We start from the raw sequence: 19,334 nt of genomic DNA on the forward strand, positions 1-19,334 counted from the left end.
AAATACCACACCTATCTTTCTCTGATTAATTGTGAGGTTTTCGGCTTTCAGCAACTGATTATAGAGTGCTTATGTATGGTCTTTGTATTTGTCATGTATTAGATTTAAGTGTAGTTGATATTGTTGATCATGTTTTCAAAATTATCTACCATTATTTCTCAAATATTCCTTCTGACTCATTCTCTCTTCTCTTCTTTTGGAACTTTAATTAAAGGTGTTAAACTTTTAGAGAATGTCCTATATGTTCTATTCTTTCCTTTTTTCCCCCTCAGTGCTTTAGTTTTTATAATTCCTATTAAACTGTCTTTGTATTCACTAATCCTGTCTCCTGTGCTAGTCTACTGTTAAATTTATCCAGAGTTAATTTCAGATATATTTCAAGCTGCAGTTCTAGAACATCTATTTAATTTCTTTTTAGACTGTCTACATTTAAATATTCCTTTTTAAAATCTCTCTACCTGCTTCTCTATTTTTTATCACATTAATTAATGTTACATATTAACTTCTACATGTGACTCATCTCTGGCTCTCATTAATTAATCTCTTTTATCACCTTTTCCTGCTAATCACATTTTAAGATGATACATTGTTGGGCTCTATATTATGTTATCCTCCTCTAACAGGTGTTGAATTTTGTTCTGATGATCAGTTAAATTATTGACAGATCATTTGGATCATTTGGATGCTTTATTTTAGGCTTTATTAGGGCAGGTTAGTTTTATTTTTCACCTACTTGTAGGATGCGACATTTATGGGTTTGGAAGCCAAAGATTAGAGTGTTCACCAAGGTCTCTGCATTCTGGCTTAGCCTAGACTCTAACCTCTACCTACCCAGTACTGTGTAGTTTTCTCTGCTTTGGAATTTTTCCCCGTGGTATGTGACTTAGGGGTCAGTCAAGGACCGGAAGTAAATTTAATTTAAAAAATTTAATTATTATTGGTACTTAATATTTATACATGTGATATTTTGATTCCAGCATACGATGTGTAATGATTAAATAAGGGTACTGTAATCCCAGAACTTTGGGAGGCCAAGACAGGTGGATCACCTGAAGTTGGGAGTTTGAGACCAGCTTGACCAACGTGGAGAAACCCGGCCTCTACAAAAAAAAAAAAAATACAAAATTAGCTGGGAGTGGCAGTGCACGCCTGTAGTCCCAGCTACTCAGAGGGCTGAGGCAGGAGAATTGCTTGAACCAGGGGGCGGAGGGTTGCGGTGAGCCGAGATGGCACCATTGCATGCCAGCCTGGCAAGGAGAGCAAAACTCCGTCTCAAAAAAAAAGGGGGTAATTAGGAGATACATCGCATCAAGTATTTAGCATTTCTTTGTGTTAGAAACATCCCAATTCCACTCTTTTAGTTATTTTAAAATATGCACTGGATTACTGTTAACTACAGTCACCTTATTGTGCTACCGAACACTAGATCCTATCCCTGAAGGGAGTTTTAAACCCAGAGGTTGGAATTCCTATTCTGTTGTTCTCATCTCCAGGACTTTCCCTCAAATCCCACCTGCTTTGGCAGCCCCACACAATGACTGTATCTTCTTGACAACAAGACCATCATTCTTTTCTTGAACTCTATTTTCCTGCACTGAGGTTTGGAAGATGTCGTCAGTGAGAGCAAGGAAGAATGTAAGGCCCATCTTGTCTTCTCCTTCTCTCGAGGATTATAGATATGCTCTAGGTGCTGTTCAGGGCCTACAAAAAGCGATTTCTATGTCTTGTCTATCTCTTAAATATTTATAACAAGAGAATAAGTTCAGCACAAGTAATCCCTCTTGGCTTTAGATAATATAAATTCCTTCAAAAATTTTAAAATCAAATTAATTCTTTTCATGTGAAATCCACTGTCTTTAAGTTACTAGTCAATCAAATTACTACCTTCTCTTCCAAGAATGTTAAAATCAAGGGTAGGGAGAATAGTCCAAATTTATTGCCTTTGAGTTTTATCTCCAACCCATCGTCCCCTGCCAATATGATTTTGACATCTTTGCTTTATGGAATGTTCTGTACAAGTTCAATGATTTTTAGTTTATCTGAGACAATAGATTTATCTTGTTTTTCTACCTGCTTGACCTCTGCAGCATTTGTCATTAGTAACAATCATGCTTTTCTTAAAATCCTTCTTATATTACTCTGTTTTTATATCTCTGACTGCAATAAACTGAATACTTATGTTCCCCCTAAATTCATATGTCAAAATGCTAACCCCTAAAATGATGGTATTGGGATGTGTGGAGCCTCATAAATGACATCAGTGTCCTTATAAATGAGACCCCAGAGAACACGTTCATTCTGTTGGCCATGTGAGTTTATAAGGAGAAGTCTGCTGCCTGTGTGGAAGTGGGTCCTCACCAGACACCAAATCCACCAAAGCCTTAACCTTGGACTTTTTGGCCCCAAGAACACTGAGAGAAATATCTTTCTGTAGTTTATAAGCCACCCAGTTTATTTTGGTTATAGCCGTCCAAACAGATTAAGATGTTGACAATATTCCATTGTCATCTTGATTCAGTGTTCTCTGTAGGTATTTATAAAGTTTCTCTCCCCAAAACATATTCTTTCTGTATTCTAGTCATTCTAATTGACTCCTGTGGCTTCAACCATCACCGTTAAGCAAATGGTTTCCTTGACCGTAGCCCTAAACTTTCTCTCAGGGCTCAAATACCTACTTTTTTTTTTTTTTGAAACTATGGAATTAATGAAATAGCATTGGATTGAGTACTTCTGATACTATTTTGTAGAAAATTGAAAGCAGGCCGGGCGCGGTGGCTCAAGCCTGTAATCCCAGCACTTTGGGAGGCCGAGACGGGCGGATCACGAGGTCAGGAGATCGAGACCATCCTGGCTAACACGGTGAAACCCCGTCTCTACTAAAACTATGAAAACTAGCCGGGCGAGGTGGCGGCGCCTGTAGTCCCAGCTACCCGGGAGGCTGAGGCAGGAGAATGGCGTGAACCCGGGAGGCGGAGCTTGCAGTGAGCTGAGATCTGGCCACAGCACTCCAGCCTGGGTGACAGAGCGAGACTCTGTCTCAAAAAAAAATAAAATAAAATAAAGAAAATTGAAAGCAATCTACTCCACATTTGTGGGAATCCCTGTCTTCTTCCCAAATCCTTACCAGTTTATAAGCCCCATAAAGGCAAAGACAGAATTGTATTTGTCTGTGTTGATTTTGCAGTGCTTTAGAAACAGTTGATAAACATTTTGCAGAGTAAAATGTTTTTGAGTGTGCCCTTTTTACGGCAGCCATAAAAGGTGAATATTTTAAACAACAAACAGGGCCTGAATATTCTGCAAAAGAAGGAGGGAAGGATGGGATGAGAGGAGTCAGGGAACGGATGACTGGATGATTCTGAGAGGGGTAAAGTGAGAGGGAAATTACAAAGGCATTTTGGGTACAGGAAATCCATTCCATGATTGGAATCTGTTTACCTTGCTTTAGTATAGAACCCCTTTTCAACACCCTCAATTCTCTAGCGAAAATGACTACATTCATGAATAATTTTGGCAAACATTTTTTTTTTTCTTTTTACTTCGATCCTTAGAATTAGTAGAAGATTGTGTTTCACATCCAGACCAATGGATTGAGGACCAGAGAGATCAGATATTTAGAGATAGATGTGACCACAAGAAAATTTATAGAAATTTTGGAAACGTCTATAGACTTCCATAGGCTATGAAGTTTCTATCTGGGTCTTGATATCTCAGTTAATTTCTAAATAATAGTAACATTTATAATGTACCATTTAAAAAATATTATCAAGGCCGGGTGCGGTGGCTCATGCCTGTAATCCCAGCACTTTGGGAGGTGGAGGCAAGTGGATCACCTGAGGTCAGGAGTTCAAGACGAGCCTGGCCGACATGGTAAAACCCCGTTTCTACTAAAAATACAAACAAAATTAGCCAGGCATGGTAGTGGGTGCCTGTAATCCCATCTGCTTGGGAGGCTGACGCAGGAGAATTACTTGAACCCGGGAGGTGGAGGTTGCAGTGAGCCGAGATCATGCCATGGCATTCCAGCCTCGGTAACAGAGCAAGACTCCGTCTCAAAAAGAAAAAAAGAGAAAAAAAAATACCATCAAATGTAATTTCTTATTTTTCTTGGCATACCTAAGTTCCTCAAGGACAGAATCATACTTTACTCATTTTTGGTTGTTTCTTCCTTCCCCATCCCTAAAATACAGACCAGTAAATTACAGGATGGATTATAATAGTTGATCAACTTAAATTAATGAAATGAGTAAGTTAATGAATTTAAGCTAATTTCTCACTGTTTACAGCCAATAAGCAACCAGATTACCTGATTTCCAAGCATTTTTTTCTTAAAGAAATTGGATGGGGAGTCTTCCAAATATGTTAGCTGTCGGGAGCCGTGAGGCCCAGAAATTGCCGCGGCCTCTGTTGCTTAAGCTCCGCATTGCAGAGACAAGATGGCGCACTTCCTGGTTCTTCATCAACTTTTCCCATGCGCCCCAACTTTTTCCGCGCGCGGGTAGATGACTTCCCGCGCCTGGGAAAGACTAAGTCTATCGAGCATGCGCCTGGTGACGTCTCTCATTATTCTCCTCCCCGCCTGCTCTGCCGCACTTCCTCTTTCTTACCATCCTATATAAGCTGTACCAACGCCCTCAATAAACGAGACTTGATCAGGATACTGTCTTGTCTATTTCTTGTGTCCCTTGTCTCTCTAAATTCCCACCCCCTCCTCCAAGGTCTGTGTTAACGATCCCGCTGGACGGGACAGTTAGCAATTATATAGACTCAAGGAAACAACTAGGTTAGTAGTTTTTATACATTAATATACTTCAAAACAAGCTGGAAGCTTTGCTAAAACAATTTTGGGAGCTCCACACAGAGTTTTTGATTCTGTAGATCTGAGGTGAGTCTCAAGACTTTGTATTTCTAACAAGTTCCCAGGTGAAGCTGATGCTACTGATTTGGAGACCACACTTTGCAAACCACTCATGAAGGTGACATTATTAAAACACACAGAATTCTCTCCATGGAAAACATTGTAGGAAGACTGTTCTTGAAATACTTAAAAATCTCCTTCACTGCCCTGTGGCATAACAAAGTGGAAGGTACCTGTGTTGTACAGCCTCACCTCTGTCACCCACTCAGGATGACCTTAGGAAAGCCACATCGTGCCTTTGTACTTCAGCTTCTTAAAAAGAGGTTTACAGTAATTTTTGTATTCTGCAAGCTCTTTCTAGAATGTAAACTCTGACTACAGAATTGAAAGTACATTAACCTTTTATGAAGAACATTAGCTCAGCTCTAGTGATTCTCCAGAAGCTTTGGTTATGAGATTCTGTCATTAGCCAGACTCCGGAAAAGTAACATACTAATATTGATTATAACTAAAACCAGAAATTGACCTTGCTCATTCTTTTATGCTTTCTCAAATACAAAGATATTGAATGTACCTGATTTGGACTGGGGTCTAGTTTCTCTCCTTCCATATCATGTAAGGGCTGCAGAGATAGGAGAATGGAGCAGTTGCCTTCTTTGACTATGTGCCATGGGTACTTTAGCTCTTCAGCAGGTGCACAGTAATTTCAACAGAACAACCACTCCAAATGAACAAAGTCTTAAAGGAAAAGCATTTCAAACTCAGTATCTTTTTCTGTTACAAACAATATCCATATTTTAAAATCAGCCACATAGGATAAATGTATTTTTATTATCTTCCTTTTCCAAAAAAGATTTGATTCTTCATAATCAGAATGCCTTTTTGGATTTCTGTATGTACACGGGTTGGTCTTGTGGATTTACAATAGTCACATAATTTGAATAGGCAAAACCTAACATTAGTTTTGAGCTTCTGTATGTGGTGATAGGTACCCAATGTAGTTAATAGTGAGGCATTGCCAATTCATTTACTTGTCTTTGGTTAATTTTCATTGTTCATTTACTTGCCAGTTCATTACTTGTTCATGCTTATTCATTTTTTAATGGTTGACATAGGTTGACACCATCTAGACAAAACAATTGATTATATTTCTCATCCTTTTGTTTGATCTTTTGTTTGATAGAACATTGAAACAAGTTGCATTCCGAGTGGCACCCTTGATCTCTGAGCTACCACATGCTCTGTAGAAGAGACTCGTGCAGCATCAGGGAGTCACCTTCCACTGTTAAACATCTCTAATTTTGAGTGTTCTGGTCTGTATCCCTGTAAACACCATGTGTTAGACTGATGTTTTGATTCTAGCAGAAAGAAGAAAAATGATGCAGGCAAAAATAAGATGCAAAATTTATGAAAATCATGGTACTTTTAGAGCAATAACATACTTTTAGAAAACAATCGCCTTTTCTTAATATTATGTCAAAAGTGGTTTATGTATTACGGGGGTGACAATCGACCATAGATGCCATTTGTCCAGGGACAGTCCTGGTTTATGCCTATTTACTCAGGAAACTTACTAATAATGCTCTGTTTTGTTACCACATGCTTTAGTGTGGATGATAAACATGGTCACATTATTTATTAGCAAGTGTAAGCCATACTTAAAAAACTACTGTTTTGTATGTTTATGAAAGAGGTAAGCTGTAAACATTTTCCAATTACTAGTACATATACAGTTTCTAAAACATCGGGACAAAAACAGTAATTTACTTCATCATATAATTAAGCTTTGATTCCAAAAGAATCTCTGATAGACACACTGAAAGTACAATGGCTATGAAAAGAAAAGTAGTAGTTCTTCTTTTCCCCATTTACCCAGTCCGGAGTAGTGGCACTTTTCACACATATAATTGTCATAAAAGCTAGGAAAATTATCATTTTATTGAAGCATTCAGAATATAGTCCCTATAAAAGAGATTCCTACATGTAGAATTTAGGTAAGAAGGGAAACTAGAAAGTTTTCATTTCCTCAGCAAAGGAAGCAAGTTGGCCTTGTTGAGAAATTCAAGAGAGGAAAGCTCGAGGTTGATGTTCAATGATTTTAGAAAGCCTATAACTAAATCTGTTTTTGTCTGAACTCTAAGAGAAGGGTAAAACACTAGAGGAAATAGCCAAAAAAGTTAAGTAGACTAAAGCTCACCAAGATGGCAGAAAAGTCAGAATTGAATCTGGACTCTCAAACATTAAGCTAGCACATTCCCTCAACAGCAGATTTTTCTATAGCTCAGGTATATACACATTTTCAGTAGGAATACTTGCATGGAAATTAAGTAAAGTGCATTTCCAGCTGTCTCAAATGGTAACATTACTATCTATATTTTTCAGATGAGCATTTTGTGAATATGTCTGAATTGTTGGACTTTATTTTTCTACATCTGTTAAAATATTGTTCATTTATACAGGACCAACTCTGTATTCTTCTCAAACATAATTGAACTAAATTAAACCATAAACAAAACCTGGAAAGCAAACCTCACCCAGACCAATTAAATCCATCACTGCAAAGTGGGGATGACGTCTTATTACTGGGAGGGCATGTTTATTAGTTTTTTAGGGCTCTCATATCAAAGTATCACAAACTGGTTGGCTCAGGCAATAGAATTTTTCTTTTTCCTGTAGTTCTGGAGACTAGAAATACAAGATCAAGGTGTCAGCAGGTTTGGTTTTTTTCAGCAGGCTCTCTCCTTGGCTTGCAGATGGCCGCCTTCTTACTACGTCTTCAGATGGTTGGCACTCTGTGTTGTCCGTGTCCTGATCCCCTCTTTTCATAAATACATCAGTCAGATTGGATTAAGATCTATCCGTATGACCTTATTTTATCTTAATTATTTCTTTAAAGGTCCTGGTTTTACACAAAGTCACATTCCTTGGTATTCAAAGCTAGGGCTTTAACATACTAATTCTGGGTGGAGATAATCAGCCTATAACATCATGTGTGTGTTAGAAGTCCTACTTCAGAGAGTCTCTGGGCCACTTACACTGCACACCTGGAAATGTTTAGAACAAATTTCATGTAATTCATAATTTTGCTTGTAACAGGCTGAATCTTGAAGTCAAGAGCCCTGACTTCTTGGGAAGCAATAGGGGATGCTGGAAACATATAAGCTTTGTCAACTGCAAAAGTGGCTCTTTTGACTGACTATATGGATTTTGTGGAGTAATTTAATCATTCCAAGCCTTACTTTTCTTATCTGAAAAATAGGGATAATGTTTATCTCATGGATTATTGTATAAGCTAATTATGATAATATTTAAAGTAATTAATATAGTGACTGACATCAGGACTCTAACATTAGTAAAAACAGGATCCTACTCCTTCTTCTACTTATTGACTCTGTATTTGTATTAGTTTTATTTTGCTACTATAACAAATTGCTACAAACCCAGTGACCTAAGACAACACTGATTTATTAGGTTACAGGTTTGGAGTTCAGAAGCCTGACCTAGTTCTCACTGTTCTAAAATCAAGGTGTCGGTAGGGCTGTGTATGTGTGTGTGCATTTTTTTCTTTTTCTTTTCTTTTTTTTTTTTTGAGACGGAGTTTTGCTCTTGTTGTCCAGGCTGGAGTGCAACGGCACAATCTTGGCTCACTGCAACCTCTGCCTCCTGGGTTCAAGCGATTCTCCTGCCTCAGCCTCCCAAGTAGCTGGGATTACAGGCATGCGCCACCACGCCCGCCTACTTTTGTAATTTTAGTAGAGAGGGGTTTCTCCATGTTGGTCAGGCTGGTCTTGAACTCCTGACCTCAGGTAATCCGCCTGCCTCGGCCTCCCAAAGTCCTGGGATTACAGGCATGAGCCTCCGTGCCCGGCTGGGTTGTTTTTTCTGGAGGATCGGGGAGGTAATACGTTTCTTTGTCTTTTCCAGTTTCTAGAAGCCACCTGCCATTTCTTGGCTCATGGTCCCCTTTCTCTATCTTCGAAGCCAACAATGGTGGTTGAGTCCTCATTTTTGTGACCCTGCTTTGATCATTGTCACATCTCTTTCTCTGATTCTAGCCAGGAAAGTTTCTTTGCTTTTAAGGACCCATGTGATTAGATTGGAGCCATCTCAACAATCCGGGATAATTTTCCCATTTCAAGGTCCTCAACTTAATTACATTTGCAAAGTCCTCTGCCAAGTAAGGTGACATAGTCACAGATTCACAATAATGGGGCTATTACTCTGCCTGCTGCAGTATCCTTGGACACATTTCCACTGAGCCAGTTCTTTGACACTAACATGGAGATACTGCTGTAACTGCCCTTACATTGAGAGGTTTATTTTGGAAAGTTAATGCATTATTTTCTTCTTGAGAATAACAATTCTGTAGTGAATAAAGTTTCTTATTTTATTCTATAGCCATATGAGAAATGCAGACTTATTATCAAAGCCATCAACAGAAATTCTATCAATTCTCCTTACATTGTGGTAAATTTCTTACCTTTTCTTTTCTTTTTTTCTTCTGTACCTGACCCCTATCCCACTGATTCTCTTGTACTTTAGTGATAGCTCTTGCTTATCTTTCAAGTTCGGTACAAAAGGCTACTATATAATTTAATTAATCAAAATATCTTATTTGCCAACTATTTTAGAAATAAAGTTGAAATTTGGACATAGTTCTTCTCTATTGGATACTAAGCCTGACACTGAGCTTAATGCTATATTCTTTTAAAATTTTATTAAAAGTTTATTTTTGTAGCGATGAGGTTTTAATATGTTGCCCAGGCTGGTCTTGAACTCCTCAGCTCAAGCAATCTACCGTGGCTTTCCAAAGTGCTAGGATTACAGGCATGAACCACTGCACCCGGCCAGTGCTATATTCTAAGATTCCTGAAAGCCATTATTTATTGAGCTGGTTCCAAGATAAACTGATGATATAATTTGGAAGTACATGATGTTTTTCCTTGGAATGTTACTGCCTCCAGTTTGTTTGTAGAGGCTAGTCCTTTTCAGTGCATGGGGAATTAAAGGGTAGGCAACACATATTATACGTTCATCTGTTATATTGATAAGACTATAAAACTGTACTTCAGAATTGGAGTTTTATAGGCAAAGATACCAGGGTTTAATCCTTGGTCTGCCATTTTTCTAGCTGACTGACCTTGGGAAAGTTTTACCTTATTTAGACTTTTATTTCCTCATCTATTGAATGTAGTAATATCAAATGTATAGGCTTGATTTGGGAATTAAATAAAATGATGCTTAAAATACATATTTCACAGTGTCTAGCACACAAGAAAGAAAATACTTATTAACTTTAGTTATTATAGTTTGTCTTCAGCTTTCCAAATGGCTGCCATGAAGGAAATGGGAAAGGGGAGAAATTTAGATTTATAAAAATTAGTGTAAATGAGTTTTTCCTTTCCTATGGGAAGACCCAAGACACTTACAGGAAGCAAAAATGGTGAGCAAATTTTAAAATGTAAACACCTTCCAGGTAGGAACTTACCTTCCCCATAAAAGTGGGTCTCAGCTTTTCTCCATCAGTTCCTTCCTGTTTACTATCCACTGAAAAAAAGTTCTATCCCTTTTAGATTTGTCCTTTAGGTTAAAATCAAGGTGTTGGTGAGGCTGTGTATTTTTTCTCAAGGATCTGGGAGAGAATATGTTTCCTTGTCCTTTCCAGCTTCTAGAAGCCACCTGCCATTTCTTGGCTCATGATCGCCTTCCTCCATCTTCCAAGCCAACAAGAGTGGGTTGAGTCTTCGTTTTTGTTACCCTACTTTGGTTGTTATCACATCTGTTTCTCTGATTGTAGTCAGGGAAGTTTCTCTCCTTTTAAGGACCCACGTGAGCCATCTCAACAATCCAGGGTAATTTTTCCATTTCCTCATCTTAATTACATCTATAAAGTCCTCTACCAAGTAAGGTGACATAGTCACCTCAATACAAAGGACCTAATTCACATGATGCCGAATCTGGAGATGTGAGCGAATGGGTGAAGAAAATGGGAAAATATTTCCTGGGGGATTTGAGCAGAAATGCGCTGCAGGAGTTGTCAAAAGACAAAATTACGATAAACTTAAAAATTGAATTGGCTTTTGTTTGTGATTCTGGAATAGAGCAAAACATCATTTTATAAAATAGAATGAGTTGGGCACGATAGAATGGTTGGTTTTGTAAGGTGGGGACATGAAAACAGAAAAATAAAAAAAGTTACTGGTTAACATCAAGTCACTCCAGGTTCCTTTTCTCGTAAGTGTTAAAGCAAAGAGGACTTCCTTAAATGATGCTGACTTAGATTGACTGTGCTCTTTCTGATAGATTTCTGTGAATCTCCTGTTTCCAGGAAAAACTGGCTTAAAGCGTAGTTTGGCTGCGTGGCATTTAGCATGCATTGACCCTATTTTTATTTGTTTTGGGCTGCTGGGGCCTACGCAGGACACTAGTCCAAAACAATGGATTCCACAAATTTTAACATAGGAAAAAGAAGAAAGGGGATTCTAAAAATTATTGTTGTGGACTGTGTGTTTACTTTGAGATGTTAAAGAAATACCATAAGCAGGTGATTATCTTGAACTTAGGTTTTAGTCATGAATCCATTTATTTGCTATATAGTTCTTTAATGGGACCATGTGAATCACAGCCTCAATAGGCTTACACAAAGTGTTAAAAGAAAAACCTTAGACAAATTAAATATAACAGAGTTTAATTGAGCAGAGAAGGATTGTTGCATTGGGCAGCCTCCCAGGCCAGAGTAGAGGCAGAGAGACTCCAGCAGAGCCACGTGGTAGAAGAACATTTATGGACAGAAAAGGGGAAGCAACCTATGGAAAACAGGTATGTGAGGTACGGAAACAGCCAGATTGGTTACAGCTCTGTGTTTGCCTTATTTGAACACGGTTTGAATAGTTGGCTGCCTTTGATTGGCCAAAACTCAGTGACTGGAACAAGAACAGATTACAGTCTGTTTATACATCCAGTTAGGTTACAGTTACTGTGCACAGAGAAACCATGAGGCCAAATTTTGAATATATGAGGAGGCAACTTTGAGCTAAATTTAATTTAACAAAAAGGTATACATGTTTTGAAAGGATAAGTTTACAAAATAACAGATATTGTGGGAGAGAGAAAGAAAGAAATGAGAGAAAAGAAGGAAAAGAGAAAGCAGGAGGGGGGAAAAAGATGGATATGAATAAAAAAAGGGAGGAAGACGTAAGACAAACTACTTATTTCAACATTCTGACTAAAGTAGAACCCTGCAATCTGAGTTGTTTGTATCCAGATTCAACCCCTCAGAGTCACATTTAAAGTCACATTTTAGGCAAGGCAAGACCACAGATCAATTTGCTAACCTTACATTTTAAAAGCCTTAACCACTGGTTTATTTTGGGTGCCATGGAAACAAATAACTGGCTTTACTAACCGGACACTTTTAAGCTGGTGGTTTTGGTTAGGTGTAGTCACAGCTAGAATCAGGGACCAAAACGGAGCCTCAATCTTGACTGAGCAGATGCAGACATGTTCAATAACAAATGACGTTTTCATCTTAGACACAGATTACAGATTACATGCTCTCAAATTTCAAATTTTGGCTTTGTCATTAGACTGTAATTCTATCTCTGGTATATTGTTTCATTTCTGCTCATCCTTTTCTGGGAGCAATAGCAATTTTCGTGCAGAGACTGATCTCATGTCCAGGTAGCTGATGTCTCGCATTTATGAGTTAGATGCTGGTTTGATTTTTTTGTTTGTTTAGCCTCTAGCCATGTCCTTAGAAGCTCATTATAGAGAAAGCAGAAGTTACAGTAACCAAAAATTAGAATTATAACTCTTACACTTTCAAATTCATACAACAAAGTGCAGATGAGTACCAAGGTTTTAGAAGACTCTGCTCAGGGTCACAGAAACCAAAATCAAAACAAGGCAGGACTCCTACAGTTCAGTGAATGATGATCTGGTGCACAAGACTGACAAAATCATAAATCGTCACCATGCAAGTCAGAAAGTGATCATTATAAACTAAGTAATCTCTGAGTACAAAGAAGAAAAAAGGGAAAATGCCACTGATTAGGAAGTTTATTTTTAATTCTGTAGCTTATCTTTTCTTATCCTAAGAGATTATATGTGTGCAGGTTACTGAGCAAACAAAAAAACTAGTCCTCCATAATCTAGTAAATGATAACTACTCTGCCATTTTATTCTCTTTCAATTTTTGTCCTTTTATACATAGTTTTACTTGAGATTTAGCTGTATAATTTGTATCTCACTTATCTTTTAAAATGTCACAAACACTTTCCCATGTTTTTAGAAACTTTGCCAATAATATTGCAAAGTCTTCATAAAATTTATGTATAATTTTTAACATCCCTTACTATTGAATACATAAATGGTTCCCTTTTTTGTTTAATTGATTTTAACATTAGGTTAATTAGGGGGATTTTGGTATTCAAGTGAATGATGGTGGCCTGAATTCTTTGTACCATTTTAACGAAACAGACATTATTATAAAATTGGTGTTAAGAAGCTTCATTTTAAATTTGGTTTCACCCCATCTCCAGGAGTTACACAAATTACCCAGGTGCTTTTGTCAAGGCTCTCAGAACTCTAAGAACGCTGAAGAACCTTAGCTCTGGTGCAGTAATGTGAAGATCTGGCATACCCCTCTGTATGGTGGCAGAAAACTGAAACAATATAGCGCTAATTTCCTTTCCCTTGAAATTCACAGATCCTTCGGAAAATAGACATTTGATATTTGATATATTTGATATAGTTTCTTGTTCTGCCTGTCTCTTTGGCCTGCCTGCAGAAATTGTCACACTTTGATGTAAAATAAATTCTTTGAAGAAAAAATAATCACCTAGGGAGCTTGTTACAATGCAGATTTCTGGGCTCCCCTGCCATACATTTAGTTCAGTACGTCTGGAGTAGGTCTAGGATTTAAATTCCTAACGCACTTCCCAGAAAAGCTGTATTTTGAAACACATTTCCACGGGAAATAAAGCACCGAGCTGTGCCAGGACAGCATGGGGATTCTCGTATTCTCTGTCAAGCTCAGGTTGGAGATGGGATATCGTACTTTCCTATTATTGTGCTTCCAACAGACTTGACCAAGATGGTCCCAACAGAAAGGGCCAATTACTTATGGATTCAGATTTCCCCCCATGTTTTACCTTTGACTCCTTAGCAAGAAGATGATTTGCAACATAGAAAAAATATCTGGCAGGTTGGCAGTCCAGTGTGTAATTTAGTTTTAGGCTAAGCAGAATTCAGACACAGCAGTAAGGTTTGTGGGCTGGTGCCCAGTAATTACAGTTGGTGAGAAGAGTTCCACTCTGTTTTACTTGCTCATGGTTTGAGGTCACAATCAGATCATTTATCAGCATCATACATTTGTCCAGCATCATTTCTCTTCTGTACTCTGAGTTGACATTTTAATGGATTGTTTATAGCCAACATGATAGCAAGATACAGGATGTTGATTCACTGTTAATTTATTTCAACAGGAAGATTACCAAAGCAGCATAACTCTTTGATATGGTTTGACTGTGTCTCCACCCACATCTCACCTTGAATTATAATAATCCTTGTGTGTTGTGGGAGAAACCCATGAAGAAGTAATTGAATCATAGGGATCATAGGGGCAGGTTTTTCCTCTACAATAGTGAATAAGTCTCATGGGATCTGATGGTTTTATAAAGGGGAGTTCCCCTGCTCATGTCCTCTTGCTTGCCGCCATGGAAGACATCCCTTTGTCTTTCCTTCATCTTCTGCCATGATTGTGAGACCTCCCTAGCCATCTGGAACTATGAGTTCACTAAACTTCCTTCCTTTATAAGTTACCCAGTCTTGGGTATGTCTTTATTAGCAGCATGAAAATGAACTAATACACTCTTGTTTGTTTTTGTTTGTTTGTTTTTGTCATTGCGAGCAACCCCGATAGATGGTGCTTTCCCTCCCTTGTTCTCACCTGTCCTTTGATTGCATGACTTTTCTTACAGAAAAGCTTTCATTTGGTATACTAGTTCGCCTGGGACATAATATTTATTATCAGTAAAAATTAGAGTAATAGAGCTAAGCTAGCAAACTCAAGACCCACTTTTTAAAAAAAAGTCAAACTCAATGTAAAACGTCCTGATTTTCCATAGAAAAATAACTTGATAAAGTTTGTGTAGCCAATTAAATCTCAATTTGCCTATTCAACACCTCAATTGTTTTGTATTTTTATTTTTTTCCAAGGTCCCGTAGAATCAGTTGGCTGGAAAAAAATTAGCAAAGTGAATTTTAAAATTCAAGTTGTAAGTCATATCACTTGGCTTAGAGGTGAAAGCTGAGCAGATAAATTGAAGCTGGATACCCCTTCTCTAGAGAGAAATGGAGAAGGGCTAGCACATTACTAACTTTCCTGTGGTATCTGAGTTTATTACATGTTTATGTTGCTGACTTAAGTACTTCATACAATGAAAATGTAGCAATAAAGAGTTGCTCTTTTTTTTTTTTTTTTTTTTTTTTTNGTGGCCGGATCTCAGCTCACTGCAAGCTCTGCCTCCCGGGTTCATGCCATTCTCCTGCCTCAGCCTCCCAAGTAGCTGGGACTACAGGCGCCCGCCACCTCGCCTGGCTAGTTTTTTGTATTTTTAGTAGAGACGAGGTTTCACTGTGTTAGCCAGGATGGTCTCGATCTCCTGACCTCGTGATCCACCCGTCTCGGCCTCCCAAAGTGCTGGGATTACAGGCTTGAGCCACCGCGCCCGGCAAGAGTTGCTCTTTAATCTACCATATATGCTCTGTTTTTCAACTTGGAAAGTAGCATCACTGCACAGTGGATATACTCTGGAAAACGTGTTTGCAAATTGAATTTTTTATAAAGAAATCACACGTTTTCTGGAGGTAGACAATTTTTTTTTTTTTTTTTTTTTTGAGGCAGAGTCTCACTCTGTCACCCAGGCTGGAGTGCAGTGGCGTGATCTCGGCTCACTGCAATCACCGCCTCCCGGGTTCACGCCATTCTCCTGCCTCATCCTCCCGAGTAGCTGGGACTACAGGTGCCCACCACCATGCCTGGCTAATTTTGTTTTTGTATTTTTAGTGGAGACGGAGTTTCACCATGTTAGCCAGGATGGTCTCAATCTCCTGACCTCGTGATCCACCCGCCTCGGCCTCCCAAAGTGCTGGGATTACAGGCATGAGCTACTGTGCCCGGCTGGCAATTTTTAAGAATAATTCTGTAGTAATCTTTTAAAAGGTGAAGTCAGAAATTTCTTCATAAATTCAAATTGTATGTTTCCATTTGAGAATATTATTGGTTGGTATGTTATTATATATAAGGGAGAAAAGAATGTAACCCAGCTATCGAGGCCTGCATTCCAATCCTGTTTCATTCTTTTGCTCTAGAGTTGAGAGATGGCATTAGATGATGTTTGAGTATACTTTTACTTTTATAATTCCAGAATTTCAATTTCCAATTTTTAGTGACTGGCTTTGTTCAAAATAAAGCATGAACACGCGCTAGATACCAACATATCCTGATGCTGCACCATCCAGTACAGCAGCCACTAGCCACATGTGGCAACTGAGTACTTGAAATACGGCTGGTCTAAACTAACAAGTGCTGTAAGTGTAAAGTGCTTACTAGATTTCAAATATTTGATAAAAATTGTGAAATATCTCATGAATTAATAATTTTTTATATTGATTATGTTACTGTGATATTATCTTGGATATACTGGATTCAATAAAACATCAAAATGAATGTCATGTGTTTCTTTCTTATTTTAAATGTAAACATTTTATTTTATTTAACTTTTATTTTAGATTCAGGGCATACATACGTGCAGGCTTGTTACAAAGGTATGTTGTATGATGCTGAGATTTGAGGTACAATGGAACCCATCACCCAGGTAAATGAGCATGGTACTGAACATGTAGCTTTTCAAATCTTGTCCCCCTCCCACCCTCCCCATTCTTGTATTCCTCAGTGTCTATTGTTCCCATATTTATGTCTATGTGTGCCCAGTGTGTAAACATTTTACATTTAAATAATTTAAATTTAAACAATTAATCAGAATCTGGTAAACCATCTAATAAATAGAAAATTTAAACTTCCTTATGGCTTACATTATATTTTTATTGGGCAGTGCTACTCTAAAGGGACAGCACATCCTACGAAGGACATCTCCTGAAAAGCAGAGAACTTTTCATTACTGGTGTTGTTCAAGAAAAGCCTTGATGATGTAGAAGAGAATCTTTGAAGGTAAGATGAAAGCATTATTTCTCAAAGTACAGTTCACAGAACGCTAGTCCCGTGAGATACACCACCGCAGTCGAGCGAGCTTAGGCAACTCTATGCTACTAACCTCCTCTTTCTGATTCCCAACACTCATTAGCGTAATAAAGGCTCAAATAAGTTACCCTGTAGTGAAACTTACTTTCCTTGAGTTAATCCACTTTTCCAAATTCGTTTGAAAAAAAATCCTTTTAAAAATGTATTAATGATACCTAATAGCAGCCTGTAGAATCAAGAAAATCACTTTGAAAAATTCTGGTAAATTAGATCATTGCTAAGTCCCTTTTGTCTGTTGTATGTTTATATGCAATGTATAGGACCTTATCCTAGGGATTAGGTGTAACTGCTTCTGTGTATACATGCTTCTATTCAAAAGAATTCTTCCCCTGTTCTATGTAAAATGTTTTCCTTCACTTTTCTAAGCTACTTGAAATATCATCAGTTGGACGTATTTGTGTTATCAACCACCCTCTTGAAAAAATTTCTAACTTGCCCTACTCTTCAAAGAAGGTATAAAATCAAGAGTTCAAGGAGGGGCTACTGCAATGTGTGAGAGATATATAGAAGGATAGGCGAGGGGATGCTAAAAAGACACCTGCCCTTTTTGAAATGTTATGTTTAGTGTATTCCCTATCAGGAAAAGTGCTGTGTTATGGGTTAAATAGGTGGCTACGGACTTACTGGGGAGCCTAAAGATGATTTATAACTTTGTTATAAAGCATTCCAAAAAGCCAATTTACAAGCAAATGTTAGGAGCATAAATTGTAAGTTAGACACTACCAGTGTATATATAGATTCACTCAGAACCTCAGGGAATAGAAGTGATCAATATCCTGTGCATTGCTTCAATGCACGATCTTGCTTTTTGCAATAAGCTCTTTGCTTCTTCAAACAGCAAGAAGATGGAGAGAAAGATAGAACAAAAGTTTTTATAATGGTATTTGAGGATCTCATAAATTATAAAGTAACATCATCAAGAAGCCCTCATCAAGAATTTCCCTAGATTACAAACAATGAAACAATGAGGTTTTAATTTTTTTTTCTTTTTTTTTTTGAGACGGAGTTGCGCTCTTGTTGCCCAGGCTGGAGTGCAATGGCGTGACCTTGGCTCACTGCAGCCTCCATCTCCCAGGTTCAAGAGATTCTTCTGCCTTAGCCTCCCAAGTAGCTGGGATTACAGGCGCCTGCCACCATGCCCAGCTCATTTTTTTTTTTATTTTTAGTAGAGATGAGGTTTCGCCATGTCAGCCAGTCTGGTCTCGAACTCCTGACCTCAGGTGATCTACCTGCCTTGGCCTTCGAAAGTGCTGGGATTACAGGCGTGAGCCACCACATCTGGCCAAGGTTTTATTCTTAAAGATCCTCTTTCATAAAATAAACCAAGTTATTTTTTCTCATAGAATATATAAGAGTAGATAGACATATACATATGCGAGCAGCCCAAACTTAAAAAGCCTCAAACACCCATCTGCAGTTTTTAAGGAAAAATACATTTATTGGATTCACAAGGCATTAAATCACACATTGACTCATAGTGGGTGTTTATTGATTGGACATACTTCAGGTCAGGGGCCTGAAATGGGGCAAAACACGGAGAATTTAAATGAAACTATTATTTTAAAATATTTATACTTTATTAAAACTGAAAAAGATATTAAATATAAACCCACGCTGAGATGTGGAACATTTGTTTTAAAAGGTTTCAGAAAGTTGCTCTTCGACCTGCCTTCTTTGCTGAATGTGCAAATGAATATGTTTTGTTTTCTAATTTGCATTACTGAGATAATAAGTTATGAACAGTAAGCAAACCACTTTTCGATGAGTCTTAACAGATATATATGGTCATTTAACCAATCTTTCCTTTGGATTCCTCTGTAGTCCATTCCTGCCCATTATCTGCAGCCTCTGGCAAACACAGATCTGCTTTTACTGTAACTTTTCCTTTTCCAGAGTTTTGTACAAATGAAACCTTGTCTTATAATACATGTGTAGTATCTTGTGTTTGACTTCTCTTGCTTAGCATAATGCATTGAGATTCATCCAGTAGTTTGATCTTTTTTTAAAAAAATTGTTTAGTAATATTTCTTGAATGAGTTCATTCGTTCATTCATTCATTCATTCATCTGTTTATTCATTAACCCATAATGGAAAACTGAGTTGTGGCTAGTTTTTGGTCATTATGAATAAAGTTGCTGTAAATGTCAACAGACA

At 37.9% G+C, this 19,334-nt stretch overlaps 1 long non-coding RNA gene across 1 annotated transcript in view; it reads right to left on the reverse strand.

Moving 5' to 3' along the window:
• The window catches only part of LOC108530293 (uncharacterized), a 58,372-nt gene extending 44,240 nt beyond the window's left edge, over window positions 1-14,132 (reverse strand). The window contains exons 1-2 of the long non-coding RNA XR_001885793.1: window positions 14,011-14,132; window positions 5,433-5,596 (exon numbers count right to left, since the gene is read on the reverse strand). This is a non-coding gene — a long non-coding RNA (uncharacterized LOC108530293). The remainder of the gene's footprint in view (window positions 1-5,432; window positions 5,597-14,010) is intronic.
• Between the last annotated feature and the right edge of the window lie 5,202 nt (window positions 14,133-19,334).

Source organism: Rhinopithecus bieti, unplaced genomic scaffold, assembly GCF_001698545.2.
Source record: "Rhinopithecus bieti isolate Rb0 unplaced genomic scaffold, ASM169854v2 scaffold_110, whole genome shotgun sequence".
Lineage (NCBI taxonomy): Eukaryota > Metazoa > Chordata > Mammalia > Primates > Cercopithecidae > Rhinopithecus > Rhinopithecus bieti.